The 22,986-nt window shown below is 37.8% G+C and overlaps 1 long non-coding RNA gene across 9 annotated transcripts in view; it reads right to left on the bottom strand.

Annotated features, from left to right (window-relative positions):
* LOC118154464 (uncharacterized) overlaps window positions 1–22,986 on the bottom strand; it is a 924,399-nt gene that overhangs the window by 140,301 nt on the left and 761,112 nt on the right. For all 9 annotated transcript variants that reach the window (XR_013536616.1, XR_013536615.1, XR_013536618.1 and 6 more), the window contains one exon: window positions 9,749–9,884. This is a non-coding gene — a long non-coding RNA (uncharacterized LOC118154464). The remainder of the gene's footprint in view (window positions 1–9,748; window positions 9,885–22,986) is intronic.

The following is a 22,986-nucleotide window of genomic DNA, read 5'->3' as shown; positions in this document are numbered from 1 at the left end:
TCTTCCATCTTAACAATGAGTCCTTCTTGCTCCCACATGTCTTTCTAGATACCAGCCCATTTTCTCCTTGCTCTTTAGAGCACAGGTTGGCAAACTCCATAGATAGCAAATAGTCTAGATTTTGCTTATCACATGGTCTCTGTAGCTACCACTCAAGCCTGCTATTGCAGCTTCCAATCACGGCATTTATTTTGTAGGCTCCCATTTTCTGTTGGGTCTACTCAGGTTTTCATCTCCATAACTCTGGAAGAACATAAGTTATCAAGGGGAACAATGATCCCGATGCTTCTGGTTTTACTGGACAGTCTTAATTTCTCATATTACTTGCCCCAACAGCATTATTTGTCATAACTGTTTATTACGTTCACTTCCCGTATACCATTCTCCCTTGACTGTCTCTCTGTGCACTGGCTTCTCTCTCTGCTCGCTCATGTTCTCTCTCTCTCAACAAATCTTTCTCGTCTCCCAGTGTCTAAATATTGACTATGCCCCAGACATCAGTCTTAATTCATCTTCTCTTCTCAGTCTTCGCTTCCTTTAAACACCATCTATTTGCTTAACTCCATGGTTTATATTTCCAACCTGTACTTCTCTCTCAAGGTATCATCTAGTATCTTTATTTTCAGAATATATACAGAATTCAAATACTCCTTATTATCTCTACTGCCATTTAGCAATAAGTCTCTTATCATTCCTTGTTTGGATTACTGCAATAATTTCAAAACTGGAGTGCCTTCTTTCAACCTTGCCCTGCTTCCAGGGTTTATAAGTACAGCCTTGGCTATGATCCTTTTAAAACATCACTGTCCAATTCATGTCATTTGTCCTCTTGATATCTTCTAAATGTGTCCCTGCTCGCATGGAACAAAAATCAAAATTCTTACATTATTCTCCAGGGTCCTGGATTGTCCAACCCATGACTCTGACATCATCTCCTACCTACACCCAGTGCCTCTGTTCACTACCCTGAAACTAGATTCCTCGCTATTTTTCAAACAGACCAAACTAACTTCTGCCTCAGGTATTTTGCATTCTTCCCTCAAATAGCTTTACTACTCATTCTCTCACTTTCTCCCAGTCTCTGCCCAAAAGAAAGATTTGTGAGGGCTTCCTTGATCACCCTCTAAAACACTAATAGTCACCCCAGTCCCCACGTCAACAATGCTAATCTCTCTTACTATGCTTGGCTTTTTAATTCTGCACTGATGACTATCTGATGTGTTCTACATTTAGTAACTTATTTAATTACTATTTATCGTCTATCTTTCTGCAACTAGAATATAAGCTCTATGAGGGCAAAGACTTTGAGTTTTTTGGTGCACTGTTGTCCCCCTGGTTTCTAGAACAGTGTCTAGCACTCAAATATTTGTTGAGTGAATATTGTATGACTGAGTCTTTCTCTTGACTAATCTAATCCTTCTCTAGTCATTCACTGCAACAACAAAACTTCCAGCTGAAAATATTCAAAACCTCATAATACGCTCTCTTTCCTCCTCTCATTGCCTTGAAGGTCTCACAGCATCCAAGAACTTAGATTCCCTTCCCTTTACCAAAATATCATTGCAAACATTTTCCTAGTATCATTTCTGACTTATAATTCTATACTAGCCGGCCTTTATTACTAGTTCATTCTGTTGGTATTACATGATTTTATGGACACCCAGCCCTTCCATCAATTCATCTTCTCATGTACTGTTCAAGTATATTTCTAACCATGTGACTCCTTGGCTTGAGAACCTTAGATGACTCATCACTGATGGAAGTGCTTCTCAAATATTTTACAGTAAAGTGGCAGCTTTCCCCCAATTCATCACCGATATTTTTGTAAAACATAATTAAAAATAAATGAGAAATGGGCCTACAAATAGATCTCAAGTTTATGGTTAGATTTGGCAGATAAAACATTACACTTTAGTTACTATAATCTGGATGAAATAATAGTGAAAAACAAAAACATTTGAATGGCTTTGGTTATTGAAAATATAAGTACGGACAAGGTATGGAGAAAATCTTTATTATCTTCATAATTTTCTGTTGTTCTGTAATCAAAAATTAACAAAATAATAAAGGAAATAGCTAATCCCCCATTGAATGCTTATAAATATACTTTGAACAAATACTCATGTATGTGAATGTGTAAATTGTAATTGTGAAAAATTAGTTTGCTTTTGCTTCTTAACTCATGTAATCTAGACTGAACTGTGGCAACCCTACCTGTGGGGGATAATGTATATCTAAGTTGTTTCCAAGTTTCATTTTAACAATACTCACAGGCAAGAATGCAATCTTTCTGTATGTTATGAGACTAGAAGGAGAGATTTTCAAGCAAGCTCATGAAATTATTTTCTTTTCTTTTATTCATACTGAAGCAAATAATGGTATATTATAAAAAATACTTTTAATTATTTATTGGTAGCAAGTTCCATTCTTCTAATGTCACAGATAAATCTATCTTTTGATGAAAAAGATAAATCCTGTATTCATAAATTTCCTATTTGTCATTCAACTTTTGATAGAAAGTAAAACTTTTAAACTGTCCACAAACTTGTAGATTGTACTGTTATGACCTTTTATAAAGGTGCAAGATCAAGATCGTCAACTTTTATTAAAAATCATTGTTAAATTATGAAATATGTTAAAACAATCTGTAGAAACTCTGTTCTTACAAGGTTCTAATGTTTGCTTTTGCCCTTCAATTTTACCTTCTGTTTGCATGGGCACATTATGATGAATTTAAAATACCAAAGATATGAGAGAAACAAGCAGGTCTGGTTGTCCAATTAGCATCTTTTAAAAATATGGTTCCAAACTGGTGACTTCGCTTACAGAAACCCCAATAATTAATCTTACAGTTTAGACTTTTGAAACAAAGATTTTTCTTTTCAAAATCAATACCTCAGCAAAAATATCATTGTTCATGATCAGTTTCCATATTATCCCATAATAATGAAAACACCTTCAAATGCAACACATTAGGCTTTGTGTAACTCACAATTTTTACCAAGTTACTAAGTCACTGTTTAGTTTAGTTGATGCTATTTTTCATATCAAAACATTCTCAATAAAGGAAGCAGTTCATTGATTTATTTTCTGGTTCAAATTTCTTAATCTAGGTAACAGTTTAATAACGTTTTCCAGCCGGGCAAGGCGGCTCACACCTGTAATCCCAGCACTTTGGGAGGCCAAGTTGAGTGGATCACTTGAGGTCAGAGATAGAGACCAGCCTGGCCAACATGGTGAAATCCTGTCTCTACTAAAAATACAAAACTTAGCCAGGGGTGGTGGTGTACGCCTATAGTTCCAGCTACTCAAGAGGCTGAGGCATAAATCGCTTAAACCCTGGAGGGCGGAGGCTGGAGTGAGCAGAGATCACACCATTGCACTCCAGCCTGGGTGACAGAGTGAGACCCTGTCTAAAAAAATAAAAAATGTTTTCCTTGCATTGCAGCTGTGTCATCAAATGAATATACTCATATACAAAATAAGCACAAAACCACATTTACTAATATGAATCATGAGCTTGGACACTGAGGCAATGTGAGCTTACTGTAAAACTTTATGAATAATTATTCTCAAAGGCCATTACTTATTTCATCAGAGACTGCTGACCAGGAGTTCAGTTTTCACACATACTTGGAGCAGCACTGTTCTAAATGCCAAATTTGGACCTTCTCTCCTTTTTTACCCAAATGTCTTTTCTCCCTCCGTCTTCACTCTTTAGTACCTTACCTTGTGTTTCACCAGGAAAACTGAAGCAATCAGAAGAGAATTTCTGTCTTCCTCTATGACGTGCACCATCTATCAGTGTCAGCCTCTGTGCTTTCCCACTTGGTTTGTTACTCTCACCTAAGCCAGTCCCTGCACTAGCACACTAGATACCATCCCTCCTGCCTACTCAAGAACATCCCCCCAGCAATTCTCCCCTCTATCCTACTCCAAATTTTTTCTCTCTGTTGGATTTTTTTACATCATATAGAATCTGTTATCTCTCATTTGAAAGATCCCACACATACGCGCACGCGCGCATCGTTGTCTTCACTTCTTCCTCCAATATTGGCTTCATTTCTTTGCTTCTGGACAATAAAAGCCCTTGCAAGAGTTATCTATGTGCATTGCCTTCAATTAATCTCTTTCTATTCTCTCTCTTTTTTTTTTTTTTTTTTTTTTTAAGACGGAGTTTCGCTCTTGTTACCCAGGCTGGAGTACAATGGCGCGATCTCGGCTCACCAAAACCTCCGCCTCCTGGATTCAGGCAATTTTCCTGCCTCAGCCTCCTGAGCAGCTGGGATTACAGGCACGTGCTACAGTGCCCAGTTAATTTTTTTAATTTTTAGTAGAGACGGGGTTTCACCATGTTGATCAGGATGGTCGCGATCTCTTGACATCGTGATCCACCCGCCTTGGCCTCCCAAAGTGCTGGGATTACAGGCTTGAGCCACCGCGCCCGGCCTCTCTTTCTATTCTCTTTGAAGACTCTCCAACCAGGCTTTTCACTGCACCTCTCCAGAAGAACTGCTCTGAACAAGTTCACCAATGACTGCCACATCACTAGATTCAGTAGCCATTTCTCAGACTTCATCTTCTTGGAGGCCCAATTTGCATTATTAATATTTTGATAATCATTTCTGTTCATTCTCACTCCCTTGGTTATCTCATTCAGGTTCAAGGTTTCAAAACCTCCCTTATATGTCAATGACTTCTATTGTTACACCTTTAGCTCAGTCTCCTTCCTGATACCAGGCTTGTATCTCCCTACCCTACTTGCCACTCTCACTATTATGTTTGACACCCAGACCTAGTATCAGTGGATTGCAACACCATTCATTTAATCGATCAAGCCACAAGGTTTTCTTAAGATATTTTAAAATCATACTTCACATCCAATTTCTCAGCAAATTCTGGAGGTTTTATGTATAAAGACATCCAGAAAGTACACGCAGATGTACATTCTCACCACTTCTGCCACTACCAACTCGACCTCAGCCATGATGATGCTCACCTGGGTTACTACAACAACATCCTGAGAAGTCTCCATGTTTGTACCTTTGCTCTCCTCTGTAGTCCATTATCAATAACCCTCCAAAATGATTCTTTAAGAATGCAAACCAGTTCATATTACTCCTCTATCCAAAACCCTCAAATATCCCCTCATTTCACTGAAAGTAAAATTCTTGGATCTTAAAATAAAGCTCTGCCCTCTCTCTTAGGCCCCTGATCCTGTATTTTCCTTCTCTTCCATTCACATCTCAAGCCCTTGCAGCCTCCCCAACCACATACCAGCCATGCACTCTCTTTGGAGAATTTTCTGTTTCCTCCTACTGAAATGTTCCTCCTTCAAATTGTTGTTGTTGTTAGTTCTTTCACTTTCTTCAAGTCTTACCTCAAATACTGTCTTCTTAACAAAGCTGTTTCAACCCACTGATTAAATATGGAGGCTGCTCCTTCCTTCCCAGGCATCCTACTCACAGTTACTATATAAATGTGTATATTTACTATTTATTGTTTGTCTTCACCCAAATAGAATGTAAACTCCCCCAGGGAAAGGATTCTTTCTGTTTTCATTCTGTGACATATTTCAAGTGTCTAAAATTGGACCTGTTATATCATAGAACTCCATAAACATCAGATGGATGAATAAATGAACTAATGATGGAGAAATAAATTCTTTACATGAGACTTATACCTGAAAGGTCCCACAATTTCTCATTTTTATATGCTGTCTTGCATGTAATACAAGTTGGTAAACATCTGATTACCAACGGCATTGTGTACAGTTGGTAAATGTCTGTTGAGTGAAGGGATGGTAAATAAATCGGTTGTGTCAGTACCTGACAGTGGACCATTTTCTATGGTTTCTGTTGATAGAAATGGTTTATTTGCCTAATGGAGACTGCAAGTGACAAGGGAAATTCCATTTTGATTTAGAAGGGCCATGTTCATAAATTTGAGGAAATGGCATAACCAAGACAGACTTCAGAATAATTTTGCCATAATGATAATAACAATGATAATGGTGATGACAACAATAGCTCCCCTTTAGCAAGCATCTACTCTGTGTTAGGATGAGCTCTATCATTCAACTCTGACTAATGTCATTCAACTCTAATCCACTCAACTCTCTCCATCACCCTGTGAGGCAGTCAGTATTACTGAATGGTCTTCCTGACATTACAAAGGGGGAAAATGTTATGTTTGTCCGACGTCTCCCAGCTCTGATACGGCAGAGCTACACATTGACTCCAGGCAATCTGACCACACTGAATGAAACAGCAGGTTTTACATAAAATAATCCTGGGAAATGTATCATTTTCTTGGCAGATTACTCCTTTATTTCGGACAGGTACATGATAGGAACTTCCAAATTAATTTATCTAATTAATCTACTCTTTAATAGAAACCTTTAATTGAAAAGGTCTTTTGGTACTACTATGACCACTGGAAGTGTGGGTCTGTGGAACTCCAGACAATAGAGAGTCCCACTCAAATTCATGATGTTAAATGATACTAAGAAAACTACCAGTACTTAGTGTCATGGATATCAACATCTTCTACACTCCCTGAAAAATATGATTTTTGAAAAGTCTGCTAACTCACATTTTCACAACACTATAATTCCCATTAGTAGAATATTGAAATATCTATTATATACATTTATCTATGATTTTTCTATTAAGATATTATCTAAAAACATACCCAAATTACTAGTCAGTGGCTCAAAATTCAGAAACATCTTGCAAAAAATATTAATTGTAAACAAATAAATAAACCCTGGTGGGATAAATGATAAACTCAAGTAACTGATGGTTCACACATATCTTTTACAATGAAACATATAGTGAAGGATTCAAACACAATCAGAGAATCCAGTCAATTCATTGAGAAGAAAACCAGTCAACAGAGTAAGAGAATCATGCACAAATCCAGGCAAAATCATGACATTCAAGTGTTAGAAATATTTCTATTGCAATTATAACTTTTATCTTTTTTCATTTTCTTATGAATCTCTTCAATCACTAGCCAGAGCTTAGAGACAGCAAATACATTTTCAACATTAATCTTTGACAAAACTGACAAAAACAAGCAATGGGAAAGGATTCCCCATTTAATAAATGGTGCTGGGAAAACTGGCTAGCTCTATGCAGAAAACTGAAACTGTACCCTTCCTTAAACCTTACACGAAAGTTAAGATGGATTAAGGACTTAAATGTAAAAACCCAAAATCATAAAAACCCTTTGAAAAAAAAAACAAATCTAGGCAATATCATTCAGGACATAGGCAGAGGCAAAGACTTCATGACTAAAATACCAAAAGCAATTTCAACAAAAGCCAAAATCAATAAATGAGAGATATAATTAAACTAAAGAGCTTCTGCACAGCCAAAGAAACTAGCATCAGAATGAACAGGCAACCCACAGAATGGGAGAAAACTTTAGCAATATATCCATCTGACAAAGGTCTAATATCCAGGATCTACAAGGAACTTAAACAATTTACAAGAAAAAAAACATCAAAAAGTGGGTGAAGGATATGAACAGACACTTCTCAAAAGATGACAGGTCTGTGGCCAAGAAACATGAAAAAGAAAAAGCTTATCATTAGTGCTTATTATAGAAATTTAAATCAAAACCACAACGAGATACCATCTCACGCTGGTCAGAATGGTGATTATTAAAAAGTCAGGGAAACAACAGATTTTGGTGACACTGTGGAGCAACAGGAATGCTTTTACACTGCTAAAGGGAGTATAAATTAGTTAAACCATTATGGAAGACGGTGTGGCAATTCCTCAAGGATCTAGAACCAGAAATAATTTGACCCAGCAATTCCATTACTGGGTATAGACCCAAAGGATTATAAATCATTCTACTATAAAAACGCATGGACATGTATGTTTATTGCAGCACTATTTACAACAGCAAAGACTTGGAACCAACCCAAATGCCCATCAATGACAGACTGGATAAAGAAAAATATGGCACATATACACCATGAAATACTATGCAGCCATAAAAAATGAGTTCATGTCCTTTGCAAGACATGAATGAAGCTGGAAGCCATCATTCTCAGCAAACCAACACAGGAACAGAAAACCAAACACCGCATGTTCTCACTCATAAATGGGAGTTAAACAATAAAAATACAGGGACACAGGGAGGGGAACAAAAGATATTGGGGCTGTTTGAGGTGTGGGAGGCAAGGGGAGGGAGAGCATTAGGACAAATACCTAATGCATGAGGGTCTTAAAACCTACATGATGGGTTGACAGGTGCAGCAACCACCACAGCACATGTATACTTATGTAACAGATGCATATGTATCTCAAACTTAAAGTAAAATAAAGAAAGAAAAAAAATCACAATATTGAAGGTCTTTTTATACCTTAGGATTCATTACTAAGATTACTCAAATCTATAATCTTGTTCTTGAGCATAAGTTATATAGTGGCACAGGCCTTTTCAGAGGCCATAACTGTCCAATGAATCACTAAGCAGAGACTTTATGATCATTTATTAAAGTGTCAGAAGTTCACATTAGTGAAACAGATGGGTACTCGCTTTTCTTAGTCACACAGTGCTAATGTTTGTTGACTATCTGGTAGCCTAGTGCTTGTGTGCACCCTTTGAGTTACTGCAGGTGATAGAACCCCTACCTTCCTATCAGCTCTCAAAACAAATCCCCCCAAATTATCCTCATCATTTTTTCCATAGCTAGTATAAGAAAATGAGTAAAAAGAAATAAAAATCTAAACGTATCTTTAAGAAAGGTAGAAATCTCATTAATCTTTATTTATTTTCCTCACTAACATTGTTTAAGGGACCATCTCTTTTGGAGGTCTAAAAGAATTAAGATTAGGGCTTTCCAACATGCTAAGTGACATCATGCGTGATCACTTTTTCCAAAAATCAAGAGGTTGTTTGTATATACACTAGAACAGGAAACATACATACATTTGCTACCTTGATCTTAACCAAAATACCGAGAAGCAATCATACAAATATATTTCTCAACTAAATGTTTACCTCACTGCAAGCCAAAGGTCATGGAAGGATTGTTTGACATCTCAAAACTAAGTTTAGTTTTATGCCCAGTGAATTCCTATCTATATCAAATACAAATCAATTTCCAGAAAGTGCTTTAAGCATTTTAATAAAAATAATCAAAGAATGGTTCAGAGGTATATAAACACTATTTTGGAGTGTTTCTTAGCAATCCTATTGCTAGAAACACACATTTTAACAAATATTTAATACATTTTTAAAATACCACCTCTTATTGTAGAGAAAAGGTGTTCCTGAGCTTGTTCCTAATTAGCTGTGGCTAGCAGAGGTCTGGGGACAGGTGTATATACAGTAAGGCTGGAGAAGAAGGACTAGAAGTAAGAAACCCTTCCTTCCAGTCCACTTAACCAGTGCCTGGCTGCTGAAGCAAGAGCCCCAGCTATCCTCCGGAGCACTCATGTGTCAGGCTACTTCCTTCTCACTGCAAAGACAGGTCAGTGGCCCTGAATCATACAATTGAGAAGATGATTTATAGCTGCAGCTACTTGACTCTCTGACTCTTTTTTTTTTTTCTTGGTTGGGGGGAACTGGCCAAGTCTGTCATTTTTAACTCATCATTGTAAGAACGGACAACCATGGTGTAGCTGCTTTTGTGTATTGGGAGACTAGTACCGAAATTAATCAGAGGTACGACGGGGCATCTTTACCAGTGAAAAACAATACAGGGCGAGGGCGTCCGCATACTTACATTTAAGGGAGCATATCGTAGTGCAAATTGGGTCATCTCAGGAAATATAAAAGCATTATTCCTCTGAGATTTGAAAAAAATGTAATTACTTCTTCCACCAAGCATGATTCTTTTCAATAACCTTCATTTTTGTCCCCTGGAAATGAAAAGAGGTTTCTGTTAAAAAGGCATTTCCTCTGACTCTGTGTCCTTGAGCCGCACAAAATGTAAACCATTCCCTCCCTCCTTCTTTTGAAGAAAAAGGGGGCTTCAATCTTTCCTTCTGAACACGGTCCATTTAAATAAGGAGATGGAGTCCCATCTTTTCCATCAGCCCCATTGTTTGACTTGTCAGTAATAACACTTGAGCTGAAATTGTACAGGCGTCCCGCTAATTTAGTAATTATTGACATGGTGCTGAGCAGGAAATGATAGCAAACAGAAAGAACAGTTAAGGAGAGATGAAATAAAAGATGTTCATATCATTGTTGAATAATGGTTGAGATCATTTTGTGCTTTAAGTAGGCCCAAGACACCTTTTCCCATTTTCCTGACACATTTATAATTTATGCTTTGTAATAGTTCCAAATATTTTTAGGACACTGGACTTTGTTTGAGAATCTTACCAGACTGAATGTGAGTCACGCAGCACACACACAGAGGAGTGGATGAGGTGACCTGTCTGTAGCCTCTCATTTAGGCAACAGCCCCTTTCTCTTTGGCCTGCCTCTCCTCCTTTTGAAATTTACATTTCTATTTATTGTGTCTCAGCTTTAGCTAAGATTTCTATTGCCAGGCTAGGCAATGTGACCCATGCAGTTACAGGTGTAGATGGCGTTCATTTGCATATTTCAAATCTGGACGCCTTGCTTAGTCATAAGACTTTCCCTAATAAGCATAGATTGGCTTATTTAAAGGAAGTGATCTATTTGTGCATTATCAGAACTGCTAGAGCAAAGGACATGTGTGTATGTATCATATGCACATGCGATGACAAACCCTGAAAAAGCTGAAACAGGACTATACAAATTTTGAAATCATATGTTGGGATAATATGAATATTGGCTCTGTGAAAATACAGCACATTTTTTCTAATTCTGATATTAGAGAATAAGAATGACACTTTTTGTATGAGGTTACCATGTAATAAGGCATTTACCATTAGGTAATGATTACCTATCAGAACATAATTTGTCAATGCTAGCAAACAAAAGACAAATGTGTTACACAAAGTACTACAGTGACATTATATTTTTCTTAGAAATGAAAAAAATGTAATTTAAAACATAGTATTAACTTTTAGGGTTACAGATATACAGTATGATCCAAATATAGAAGACAAATAGGCATAATACAAACCATGGGAAAGACAGAAACCTCAATGTCTTAGAGGGCTGGGATGTGGGAAACTGTGGATGTGATGACAATGATGATGATAATGCTTTTAATCACTAAGAGAGCAACTAGATGAGCTGATCACTATTTTTTTTTAGACAGAGCCTTTCTCTGTTACCTAGGCTGGAGTGCAGTGGCACAATTTCGGCTCACTGCAACCTCTGCCTCCCAGGTTCAAGCGATTCTCCTGCCTCAGCCTCCAACATAGCTGGGACTACAAGTACTTGCCACCATGCCCAGCTGATTTGTTGTATTTTGAGTAAAGACAGGGTTTCACAGTGTTCGCTAGGATAGTCTCGATCTCCTGAACTTGTGATCTGCCTGCCTCAGCCTTCCAATGTGCTAGGATTACAGGTCTGAGTCACCTCACCTGGCTGGCTGATCACTTTTATGTACCAAGTGCCATCTGCAGCACTTTGCATGGAGTAACTTATTCAGTTTCTCCAAGAAAACATGGTATTCACATTATAACAAGGAGTAAGCTGAAGCTTAGAGGGAAGCTTCACAATGTGGTCCAAAGTCTAGTCATTATTGGCTTTTTATCTTTCTGATTCCTGAGGTAGAGCTCTAAAACACTACCGTACATCGAACCTTTGAATTTTATTGTCTTCTTCCTTTTCCTGTTTTTTCTGTAGTTGAAATTATTCCTATAAAATTAAGCAAAACACAATTTTTTAAAAGACAGCCAAGCATGTATTTAGACAATAGGTCACATGGTGTTTTGCAGGTACATGCTATAGCCTAGTCCCTTATACTAAAAATATCATTCTCTTCTGTAGTCTTTACCTTAAAAAAACTTCCATTGAATGTCTAAATCTGGTAATACTGGAGAAATAGTTTAAGCTACACAGGGCAAAACCAGTAGAGATGTGAAGGCACACAAAAAACTTACTAATATGTAAAAAATAACACCTCGATAGAAACAAAACCTTTCTTAGCTAAATACTCTTTTGAAAGAATCACATAATGACTATACGCAGGTAATTGTAAAATGTTCACATTCCATCCAAAAAATATACGCTTAAGCCAGGTGGCAACTGCTTGTAGTCCAAGCTACTTAGGAGGCTGAGGCTAGAGGACTGCTTGAGCCGGGAGTTCAAGTCTGTAGTGCACCATGATTGTGCCTGTGAATAGCAACTCCAGCCTGGACAGGGTAATGCAATCAAGTCTTAAAAAAAAGCACTAATAAAATTCCTTAGAAATTGTGTTGTGAAATACATTGTTTCTATAATGTTCTGCGGAGTTGTCAGGCAGTGCAAAATCAGCACAGAGGGAAGTGTCCTTGCTTTCATTTGTCTCTACCACTAAGAAGAAAACTTTCTCCGCCTTAAAATTTTATTTATTAGGGCTACCGAAGCTATCCAAACACATATACCTTTCTCCAGGAAGTGTAATATGTACTACAGGCGAACTAGGTAAAAACTGTTAGATGTCATTACATGAACATCCATACATATATATCCATATATGTAATGTATATCAACTGTATATATATGAACATATATATATCCATATATGTAATGTATATCAACTGTATATATACGGATATATATATCCATATATGTAATGTATATCAACTGTATATATATATGGACATATATATATCCATATATGTAATATCAACTGTATATATACGGATAATATATCCATATATGTAATGTATATCAACTGTATATATATATGGACATATATATATCCATATATGTAATATCAACTGTATATATACGGATATATATATCCATATATGTAATGTATATCAACTGTATATATATGGACATATATATATCCATATATGTAATATCAACTGTATATATATGGACATATATATGCATATATGTAATGTATATCAACTGTATATATATGGACATATATATATCCATATATGTAATGTATATCAACTGTATATATATGGACATATATATCCATATATGTAATATCAACTGTATATATACAGATATATATATCCATATATGTAATGTATATCAACTGTATATATATGGACATATATATATCTATATATATATATCCATATATGTAATATCAACTGTATATATACGGATATATATATCCATATATGTAATGTATATCAACTGTATATATATATGGACATATATATATCTATATATATATCCATATATGTAACATCAACGGTATATATACGGATATATATATCCATATATGTAATGTATATCAACTGTATATATATGGACATATATATATCCATATATATGTCCATATATGTAATATCAACTGTATATATACGGATATATATATCCATATATGTAATGTATATCAGCTGTATATATATGGATATATATATCCATATATGTAATGTATATCAACTGTATATATGTGGATATATATCCATATATAATGTATATCAACTCTATATATAATGTATATCAAATGTATATATATCCATATATGTAATGTGTATCAACTGTATATATGTGGATATATATCCATATATAATGTGTATCAACTCTATATATAATGTATATCAACTCTATATATAATGTATATCAAATGTATATATATCCATATATGTAATGTATATCAACTGTATATATGTGGATATATATCCATATATAATGTGTATCAACTCTATATATAATGTATATCAACTCTATATATAATGTATATCAAATGTATATTTATCCATATATGTAATGTATATCCATATATATACTATATACACTATATATATATCCATATAATATATATCCATATAAAGTACATCAGTTATAGCTCTGAATATGTGCATATTACCCATGGGATTCCATGACATTTTGTTCAGATTTCAAGGTGTGCATGACCTGTGGACTCCTGCTGTATGCATGAGTTATGAACAGAAATCATACTTTATGTCATCTGACTTTGTACTTACAAAGCCTAGTATTATTGGCTCCTGACAGCCCGTCTTGCACTGGGAACTTCTGAAGGACAAAGATCACATTTTTGTGTGAATATAGGAGCTGACAAAAGAATACTTTCATTTGGAAGGAGGAGACTTGTTACTAGGACTGAGAATGAATTTGAGGATGACAGCAGGAGTGGTTCATTTACCATTTTGGCACATGCAAGTTTAACTCAGAATACACCTTGAGACATATTCCTATAAGCTTATAGTGACATATTTGACTTCATGGAGTTGACTTCATGGAGTCTTCCACATTAGAGCTATGAAAGTCTAGTTTCTGCTGGGCGCTCATCACAGCAGAGGCATGCAGTGCTCCCCACTGCTTCTGCTGCAACTCCACCCAGGATTCACTCTCCCACCCTGTGTTGCTTATATTATCCTCTGACAGGTGAGGCCCACAGCTGTGACTAGACACAATGACCAGAGCTAGTTAGGTCAAATGTGAACAAGCATCTGCAGCTGATGCATCGGCTGGTTGGAAACCTACTGCCTGCCAGGCCTAAAATAAAACTATGAGTTGGTTAATTAGATCAGTGGGAGTGGGGAATAGATGATAGATGGGTTGGAGGAATAATGGCAGGTGGCAGAAAGAAACTGGGTTATAAAGTTCAGGATCATATGCAATAGTTCACTTTGGACAGGATGCAGTCACTAACTGATGAAAAGTTTTAATGCCTCAGAGGCAAGTTTATTTTCACTTGTGTTAAAGTCTAACTAGATGCTTCTAGTCTCGGGGTAGCTTTCCTCCAGTGGTGGCTCACGGACCAAAGATCAGAGCTTCCCCTTTGTGGCTTGGCCATCTCCTAGCATGAGGGCTCCACTTCACAAAAGCCTGAGCTCTGAAGCTGCCACTTCTTTTCAGATTCCATGACCGAAACACATCATGAGACCCCCCTTAACAGCAAGGAAAGCCTGGAAATTAGTAGGGCTGCCTGTATGGGAAGACAAACAGATTTCTGGTGACCTGCTACAGACACAAGCCAAGTTATGTTCAAGGTAGAGCTTTATGAGGGACAAAGAGATGGCTGAGTTGCTCAGAGAAGACAAAAGAGCAAAGTCCTAAGACCACAAACCTGTCTGGATTCCACTGTCTTCATTCTTACTTTCTTAAAATTCTCACAATATTTTTCACTGTATGCCACTCTTTAATTGAGCTAGCATAAGTCTTAACCATACATTTTATAAATCTATTGTCATAATCTGCATTCTTCCTGAATGTTCAAGCCAGAACTGAGAAAAGTGAAAATGGAGACCAGGATGCTACTGAAGCATGAATTCCTTCCATGATCCCCTCAGTAGAATTTAATGATATAAAAGGATAGCTTCTACCATGCAACGTTTAATTCTTCCTCGATTTCATTTATCTTTTTACCCAAAACTAGTATTTTCCAACTACTTCTCTTAGAATCTCTGTAAGCTACCGACATGTTAGCAACTCACTTTGGTCATATCATGGGCCAACGCAGCAGCGCGCTCTCATGATTGTGAGCCTCATTTAACTAAAAATAGCAAGGGAAAGGCTGAATTCTGAAGCATTTCTCTCATTCCCTCTAGCTGAATGGAAACATTTTCACTCAAAGAACAGCTCCTCTTGCCTTATTGCAACATAGAGGACTCAATCACATTTTCCCTTGAGGCTGGCAACAATTAGAAACTAGCTGCCTTAAGACGGTATTCACAGTTATTCACAACAAACACAAATCGGGGCTTTCCACTGAGACAGGCAGGGTACGCCACACAGACAGCAGGACTCAAGGATAACCGCTTCTTTCAGTATCCATACCTTTGAAATGAGCTTGGCTGTTAAGACTAATGCCTTCAGTATGATTCAGTCAGTTTCATCCTTCACTGCTTTTATTTTCTCCTTAAAGACCCTACCAGTCAGTTGTGCCCGCTGATCAGTTGGGTAGAAGTTGGGAGATACACATTGTTTGGGAGAAGATCATAATTTAAGGAAAAAGCCTCAGAGGAATGAAATGCCAGGTATTTCCATTTGCAAGCATTCCCAGGCTCTCTCCCTTTGGAGAACTTCCCTTTCTCTCACCTCCTCCATATTATTATAACACTGCTTCAGATATTTAGACATGTTTTGTTTTAATACCAAATGACTTTCTTTTTTTCTATTTGTTTTCTAACCAATCTGATATTCCAAGGCAACAATAAGAAACGGCTTTGTTATTGAATTGGGAACAAAGGATACAGTGGAGAAGCATATTAAAATGTTCAGAAAACCCTAAACTGAAATCTGTTCACTAAGCCACCAGCTGTCACTCCTCTCCTGGCTGCGGTGCACTACCTATCTGGAACTGTTGCCTCGCACTCATCGTCCTGACCCTACGGTATATCGGCTCTGATGTTTTCTTCGAAAAACAGGTTTACCCACTCTCCCCCCAAATTACATCTAAACCTACTCTACACGTGCTGTCGTTCTCAATTACATTCAATGTTCTTCCTTTTCAATCCATTTTAAAATGGACATTTGTAAGAAGTGGCAAGACAATCTATTTAAGAATAAAAGTCAAAGAATGAAACTAAATGACCACAATAGGAATCATGAATGTGGAACGAGAATGTTGACTTGAGTACCTAGAGTTCAATCAGAAATTAAAAATCGTTAAAATGTGGTGTTTGGGGTGATGAACTCTGTTTCAAATTACAAGAAGCTGTGTCTGGCGTGTTGGAATTGTTTTCTAATCTTAATTAAATGCTAAAGTTGAGATTTTTCAGAAGGATAAAAAGTCTTTTTAGGAAACCATTACTGATCCTGGTATTTCAGTGACCCCCATACACTCACTCAGTGTTGGCAACATCTAGCAACCTTTTCGGCCTGCTCAGGAGAGAAGCCAAGGATTAAACTGGCCATGAAGACTCTCTTTTCTTCCTCAACTCACCGCTGGGAAGCGACATACTCTGTAAGTTCCCGTATCTGGCCAAGAGGGGACAGGGTGGTAGGGTGGGCTGCTCAGAGCTGAGCCACACTCACACTGTGGATAAAAAGACGTCCGTCTCCAAAACTGCCAACTTCGCTTCTTCCACCACCGCTTGGCTCCCCGTAGTCAACGTGCATGTGATTCCTATTAAAATCCTCTTTCCTTAAAGCAACAAGGGTTTCAGCGTAGAGAATAAGATATCTGACCTTTGGAGCCCATGAGCTCTCACTGCTAGATAGATTCACTGAATCAACTATCAGCACACAGGCCCTATCAGCGAAGGAGAGAAACTTCGTGCAGCATTAATCAAACCTGAAATGTTATTTTTAAGGTGTCACGAAATCCACGTTGACTGACTGGTCCTTTTAATCTTAATTTTGAACAGTTGCTACTCCAATTAAATTCTACCACCTAGCATTTTCAAACAGCTCCTGGTTGTTTCCACAAACTCCGTTAATGGACAGCTGTTTCTGACAGCTCCCTGATTTGCCAGTGCTGTGTTGGCTGCCGGCACAGGAGGCCCGTTCTGTATTCTGCTGCTGGCACCGGGGGATATGCAAATGAACACATGAATCAGTTGTCACCACCACAGACACCGTGCAGGGAGACGATCAGAATGTGTGGGGAGCTTAGTTGGCTGCGAGTGAGGGGAGAAGAGGGGGGCGAGCGGAAAGCTTCGGTTTCTTGAAGTGAGTTTTCTTTTCTTTTTCTTTTTTCAAGTGTCTCCAGTTATCTTCCCTTTGTGGCATTCATTAGATTTCAGTTCAGGAGAGTGCACTCTGTTCCTCGCCAATCACCAACAGAAGCACTGAAAGTTCGGGAACGATAGAAACATTTCAGGTAAACACCATTAGAACGTTGGTAGCACAGGCAGAATATGATATGCACTTCCGTTTCCCAAATATTTCCCCATCTGAAGTGGGTGAGGGAATGATGAGGACAAAACAAAACTTTTGTTTCCCATACGGATGTACTCAAGAACACTTGGCTTGGGTTCCCAAGCCCGGTTATAAGTGCTCCGAATTATTTCCAGCAAGTCATGCGGAGCTGCTCCACCCACCAAGCTGAATGCTCATACACATGGTGTGAATACGTTAAATGAAGAACGGAGTGAGTGAACACCAGCCCCAGGGGCTCCCGTCCTGTCCTTCAGACCTTGCCAATATACTAAACAATAGAGAAACTGTCTGGGAACAGTGGCTCACGTCTGTAATCCCAGCACTTCCGGAGACTGAGGCGGGCAAATCACAAGGTCAGGAGTTCGAGACTAGCCTGATCAACATGGTGAAATGCATGTGGTGGCGCATGCCTGTAATCCCAGCTACTCAGGAGGCTGAGGCAGGAGAATTGCTGGAACCTGGGAGGCAGAGGTTGCAGTGAGCAAAGATCATGCCACTGCACTCCAGCCTGGACAACAGAGAGAGACTCGGTCTCACAAAAAAAAAAAAAAAAAAAAAAAAATGGAGAAACATTTTTCCTCTTGAGTTATTTAGTATTCAGTCAGGGAAGTAGTTCCACTTGGAGTGATACAGACTGTGGGAATTACTATAAGGGCCGGATCTTATGACTTAAGATGTGGTGGTGAGGCTCTGGTCACTGCAGCTCAGTAGGACCTATAGCTGGGAAGAAAACCTGGACGTAAAGTGGTGACCGCAAGGACACATTTAAACCCATGAGGACATACTGGAACTCACAGAGACAAATGGAAACACGTGAGCACAAATTGGTTTCTGTCTCTCATTGCTTGCAATTTTGATGGCACAGGAGATATGAAGAAGGGGTGACACCCTTGGCCACATTTCTGAACAGGACTTGGCCTAAGACTTGAAGAGACAGCAGGAGCTGCAGTAGAGGGGGCCCAAATGGCTGCCCCTACCAGCAAGAAGAGCCAGCGGGTCACTGACAACATGCCGCAGGTCTGGTGAGGCTGGGAGCCCTACTCCAACTCTCTGAGCCTTAGGACAGCTGTTTTACTTCACCTGCCTAGTCATTCACAAATTCCTCTGCAGCCAACCTTCACTCAAACCATAACAGGAAGGCAATTCTGGAAATCCTGTTTCCAGATCTGCTGGGTTGACCCTTAGAAACCACCACAGCTCTATACCCAGTTCCACTTGGCCTTGAGAATCCAATGTGACATTGTCTACTATGTGTTCCATACATCAGTGGTAGTACCAAGCACAGTACCTGGAAGATGGACAAAGAAGACAGGGAGAGCTAGAGTCAGTCATGGAATCAAGTGGTGAAATTACAGGATGGTCTGGAGTGAAATATGGTTAAACATGTACCACTGCTCAGGGATCAAGGAGCAAATCAGTATCACATATTGATTTTATTGAAATACTCTTAGAAGTCCTGCAAGATGGGGAAAGCTAACCAGGGCCAGGTTTAGCACAGGTACAAAGAATGAGAAAGATAAAATATTATGATCTCGATTACACCTGGCTAATACATATTATCTGAGAATTTATGTGCTTTCTATCTAAAGAGAAATGAATACAGACTTCATTTCTATGTTGGTTTCACATTGGTATGTCTAAGCTGATTTAAAACTGCAAATGTTTCAGAATGTCTTGATATAAGGGAGACCTCAGATATGTTGAACAAGACAGCAGAGGCCAGAAGGAATCAGACACTCTCATCAGGGTTAATTCAAAACATTTGTGGGTCTTGTGTTGTTACTCATTATCAACAGACTGCTTATAATTCCCCTTAAATCTAAAATAGGTTTAGAGTTCAGAACAGTTAATTTTTACTTATGTTTTGGATCAAGACACCCAAATTTAAACTTATTTAATAATAAAATTAACCAAAGGATGATTGATCCTAATGGCCTTCTGGAAACACACACAGAAACCACATAAACTACAGAAATACACACACAAACATATGTAAATACATATACACATACAGAAACTATAAATGGAATTCCTATCCACCAGAGCCACCCTCACCCTCTGCTTCCAGCCCAGCAGACTTGTTGCTTCTGAATTGTTCTTATAGACATCTCTCTATACATATACACACAAATATACACATCTATGTATATAAACATATATGCACACATATACTTGTGTGTATATTTTTTCTCTTTATAACAGAGAATTTTGACATATTCATTCTCTTGTAATTAGATTGAACACCTTTCCATATCAATAATAATGAAAATATCTCATTCTTTTTATGCATTTCACGTTGTCTATTTATCATAATGTATTTAACTGTTTCTTTTTTGATGGGCACTTAGGTTTTTAGCCCCCTTTAAAAAAATAGCATTCCATCCTAAAAGATTCCTGGTGACATCTCTTCTTTCTTGCTTAGTATTTTATAACTCGTGCATTGGATTCCAGGGCATGAGAGAGAACCTACGCCCTTTACACACCTGACGAATGAAGAGAACATTAACTTGAATGCATCTCTCATTCCATAAATGTTAGGGCTATTCGCTTCTTTCTTCTCACTCAGATCAAGATGATACGATGAAGATAAGGGCCTGCCTTCATAGACTTGGCCCACTGCTGAGCCCACTGCACCTGAGGAAGCCAACGATTATTTTTCTTCAGCTCTATATGGCATTGTCAAAACAGATTTCTAAGTTTCAAAAATACCTTAGAAATTGCTTCATGGCCATAATAAAATTTATTTATTTTGAAACCGTTAATTAGATTCATTGGTTGATGTGGACCCAGTGATCAATACAGTTTCCACAATGAAGAATTCTTCACTCTTTCCAGGTTTATAAGAAATGCTATTTGATACTTCTCACCTCTAGATTCTTCGCATAAACATCACTTTATGCTAAAGGGTTCATTCTCCTGGCCAGAATACTCCTCTCTAAGAAATAGCTCATAAAACAAGATGAAAGCTAACATTCTGCAGCCACTAGTCCATCATTTTCTTCATTGAAGGATTGTGTAGGTTTGCACTTCGTCTCTTGATCATTTAGCAGTCAGTGCCAACAGCAGAATTACTTGTTTCTCATCAGCAAGGTGTCCTTCAGCTTTAGCATTTTATTGCACCCTGATCATGCTCTTCATAAGAGGACTCAGAACTTCCCATTAGTAGGTGGCTTAGTATAACCCAGCCCACGAACCAGGTGCTTCTGCCTGGGAAACTATATAACATGTGTCAGGTATGTTCTATTACTAACTACCAGCGCCCTCTTGAAAAATTTACTTCTTGTTGAAATCCATGGTCTAGTGAACATAAAAATATGACAGCCATCTCATCATGGCCTATAGGACTTTTATAAAGACAATCTTATCAGATCTCTAGAATGAAACTTTAATTAGAGTGATTCTCCTATCCCTTATCTTTCTCATATTATCATAACTCCTTGTAATTCTGGAAAGAGAGATTTACCACGTCAGTGTTGTTAATGTTTGTTTGTGTCCCACTGTAGATTGTAAGCTACTTGCTTATCATGTGTGGCCTAGATAATGATGAAAGAAACAAAGAAAGGATGAAAAGAAAAGGAAAGGGGAAGGAATAGGAGGAGGAACAAAAAAGGAGAAGGGGGAAAAGGATGGAAAAAGGAAACACCTTTACAACTGCATGCTGTGAAGAATTACAACTTAAATAAAATCAAATGAGATAATTATATATTTGAATGTACCAATCATTCCACCAACATGCAATCTATTAATACTATACAGTCTATGCCAAGTGTAATGCTGCAAAAAAAGGAATGACTCATAGGACTCGATGGTTCATAATATTTAAAAATAGGAGTATTTCATCAGTTAACCTGGTGTTCTCTTGAAGGGAGCTGATGGGCATGATTGATCTTTCATAAGAAGCCCCAGAGTTACCCATCTCCTTAATCAAGCACATAACCTGGTGCCTGCAGCTGGCAGGTTCTCAGTAAATATTAGGAGAATAAATGCTTAGGTCAAGGAATTCTCACAGCTGCCTTTAATAAGCCTATACTTTCTGCCCATGGTCGTTAGCAGTATATGATGCTGGTAATAAAAATAAAAAACTATAGAAATAAAAAGTTAAAATATTTAAAACTATATTAATAATCCAAAGGAAGATAAAAGTGGATAAGGAGTGATGTGATATCAGTATCACTGGAGCACACAGAGGGAAGAATGGCATTGGATAGGATAGGTTCTGAAGGGTCAGATGGAACAGAGTTTGTATCATGACTGCTTGTATTTATTTATATTATTTTAATTTATATTTATTATTCTTCGATTTAGTTAATATATTTACTTGGGTGAAGTGGGACATTTAATGATTCTGTGTGTGTGCCAAGCCTGAAGGTATTTATTGACAGAACCCCAAAGCAGAAGAATAACTGGTGATACACAAATGACTTCTGACACACAGAAGTCAAGCATCAAGATGTGGTAGGGGGTGGATTTGGACAACTTTTAAATGCATCTTATTTTACTTGGCCATTTTTTAAATTACAAAATTAAAAGAAGACAAGCATTTCAGTTGGAGTATTACTATTCTCATTTTATGGAGGGAAACTGAAGCTCAGAGTGTTTCCTTAAGCTACCTCGAAACACAGTTGAAGAAAGTGGCAGCTCCAGTTGCTATCTCATGCTGTGTATGTTCGCATCTCCTCGGTCTATAGATGAGAAAACTGAGGCCCGGAGCAGGGAAAGATGGGAAGAATACAGAATGGCTGTCCAGTCCGATGGCCCTGCATTTCCAATCCTGCCGCTACCCTTTGCAGGCAGTGTGAGCTCCGACAAAAACAATTAACCTCTTTAAACCTCCATAGATTCTAAACGGTGTATTTTTAATTGGCTTGTTTAGCGTTTCCTAAAATATATCCCTTTGGAACACTTGTTCCATCAGATGTTTAAAAGTGTTAAAAAAAAAAATGTTTCAGTGGTCCAGTAAGTCTTGGAAACACCGGTTTAAAACAAAGTTAAGCAAGTCCCTATACTGCAAAATCTTCAGAGCCTCGAAAATGCTAATTGTTTAAAAATCTCCAAGGGACTTGAGAATGAACAGGAAGCATCAATGTTTTAAACAAAACAGTTTGGGAAGTCACG

This window comes from Callithrix jacchus, chromosome 6 (assembly GCF_049354715.1).
Source record: "Callithrix jacchus isolate 240 chromosome 6, calJac240_pri, whole genome shotgun sequence".
NCBI lineage: Eukaryota > Metazoa > Chordata > Mammalia > Primates > Cebidae > Callithrix > Callithrix jacchus.
This window is presented reverse-complemented; position numbering and strand designations above follow the sequence as displayed.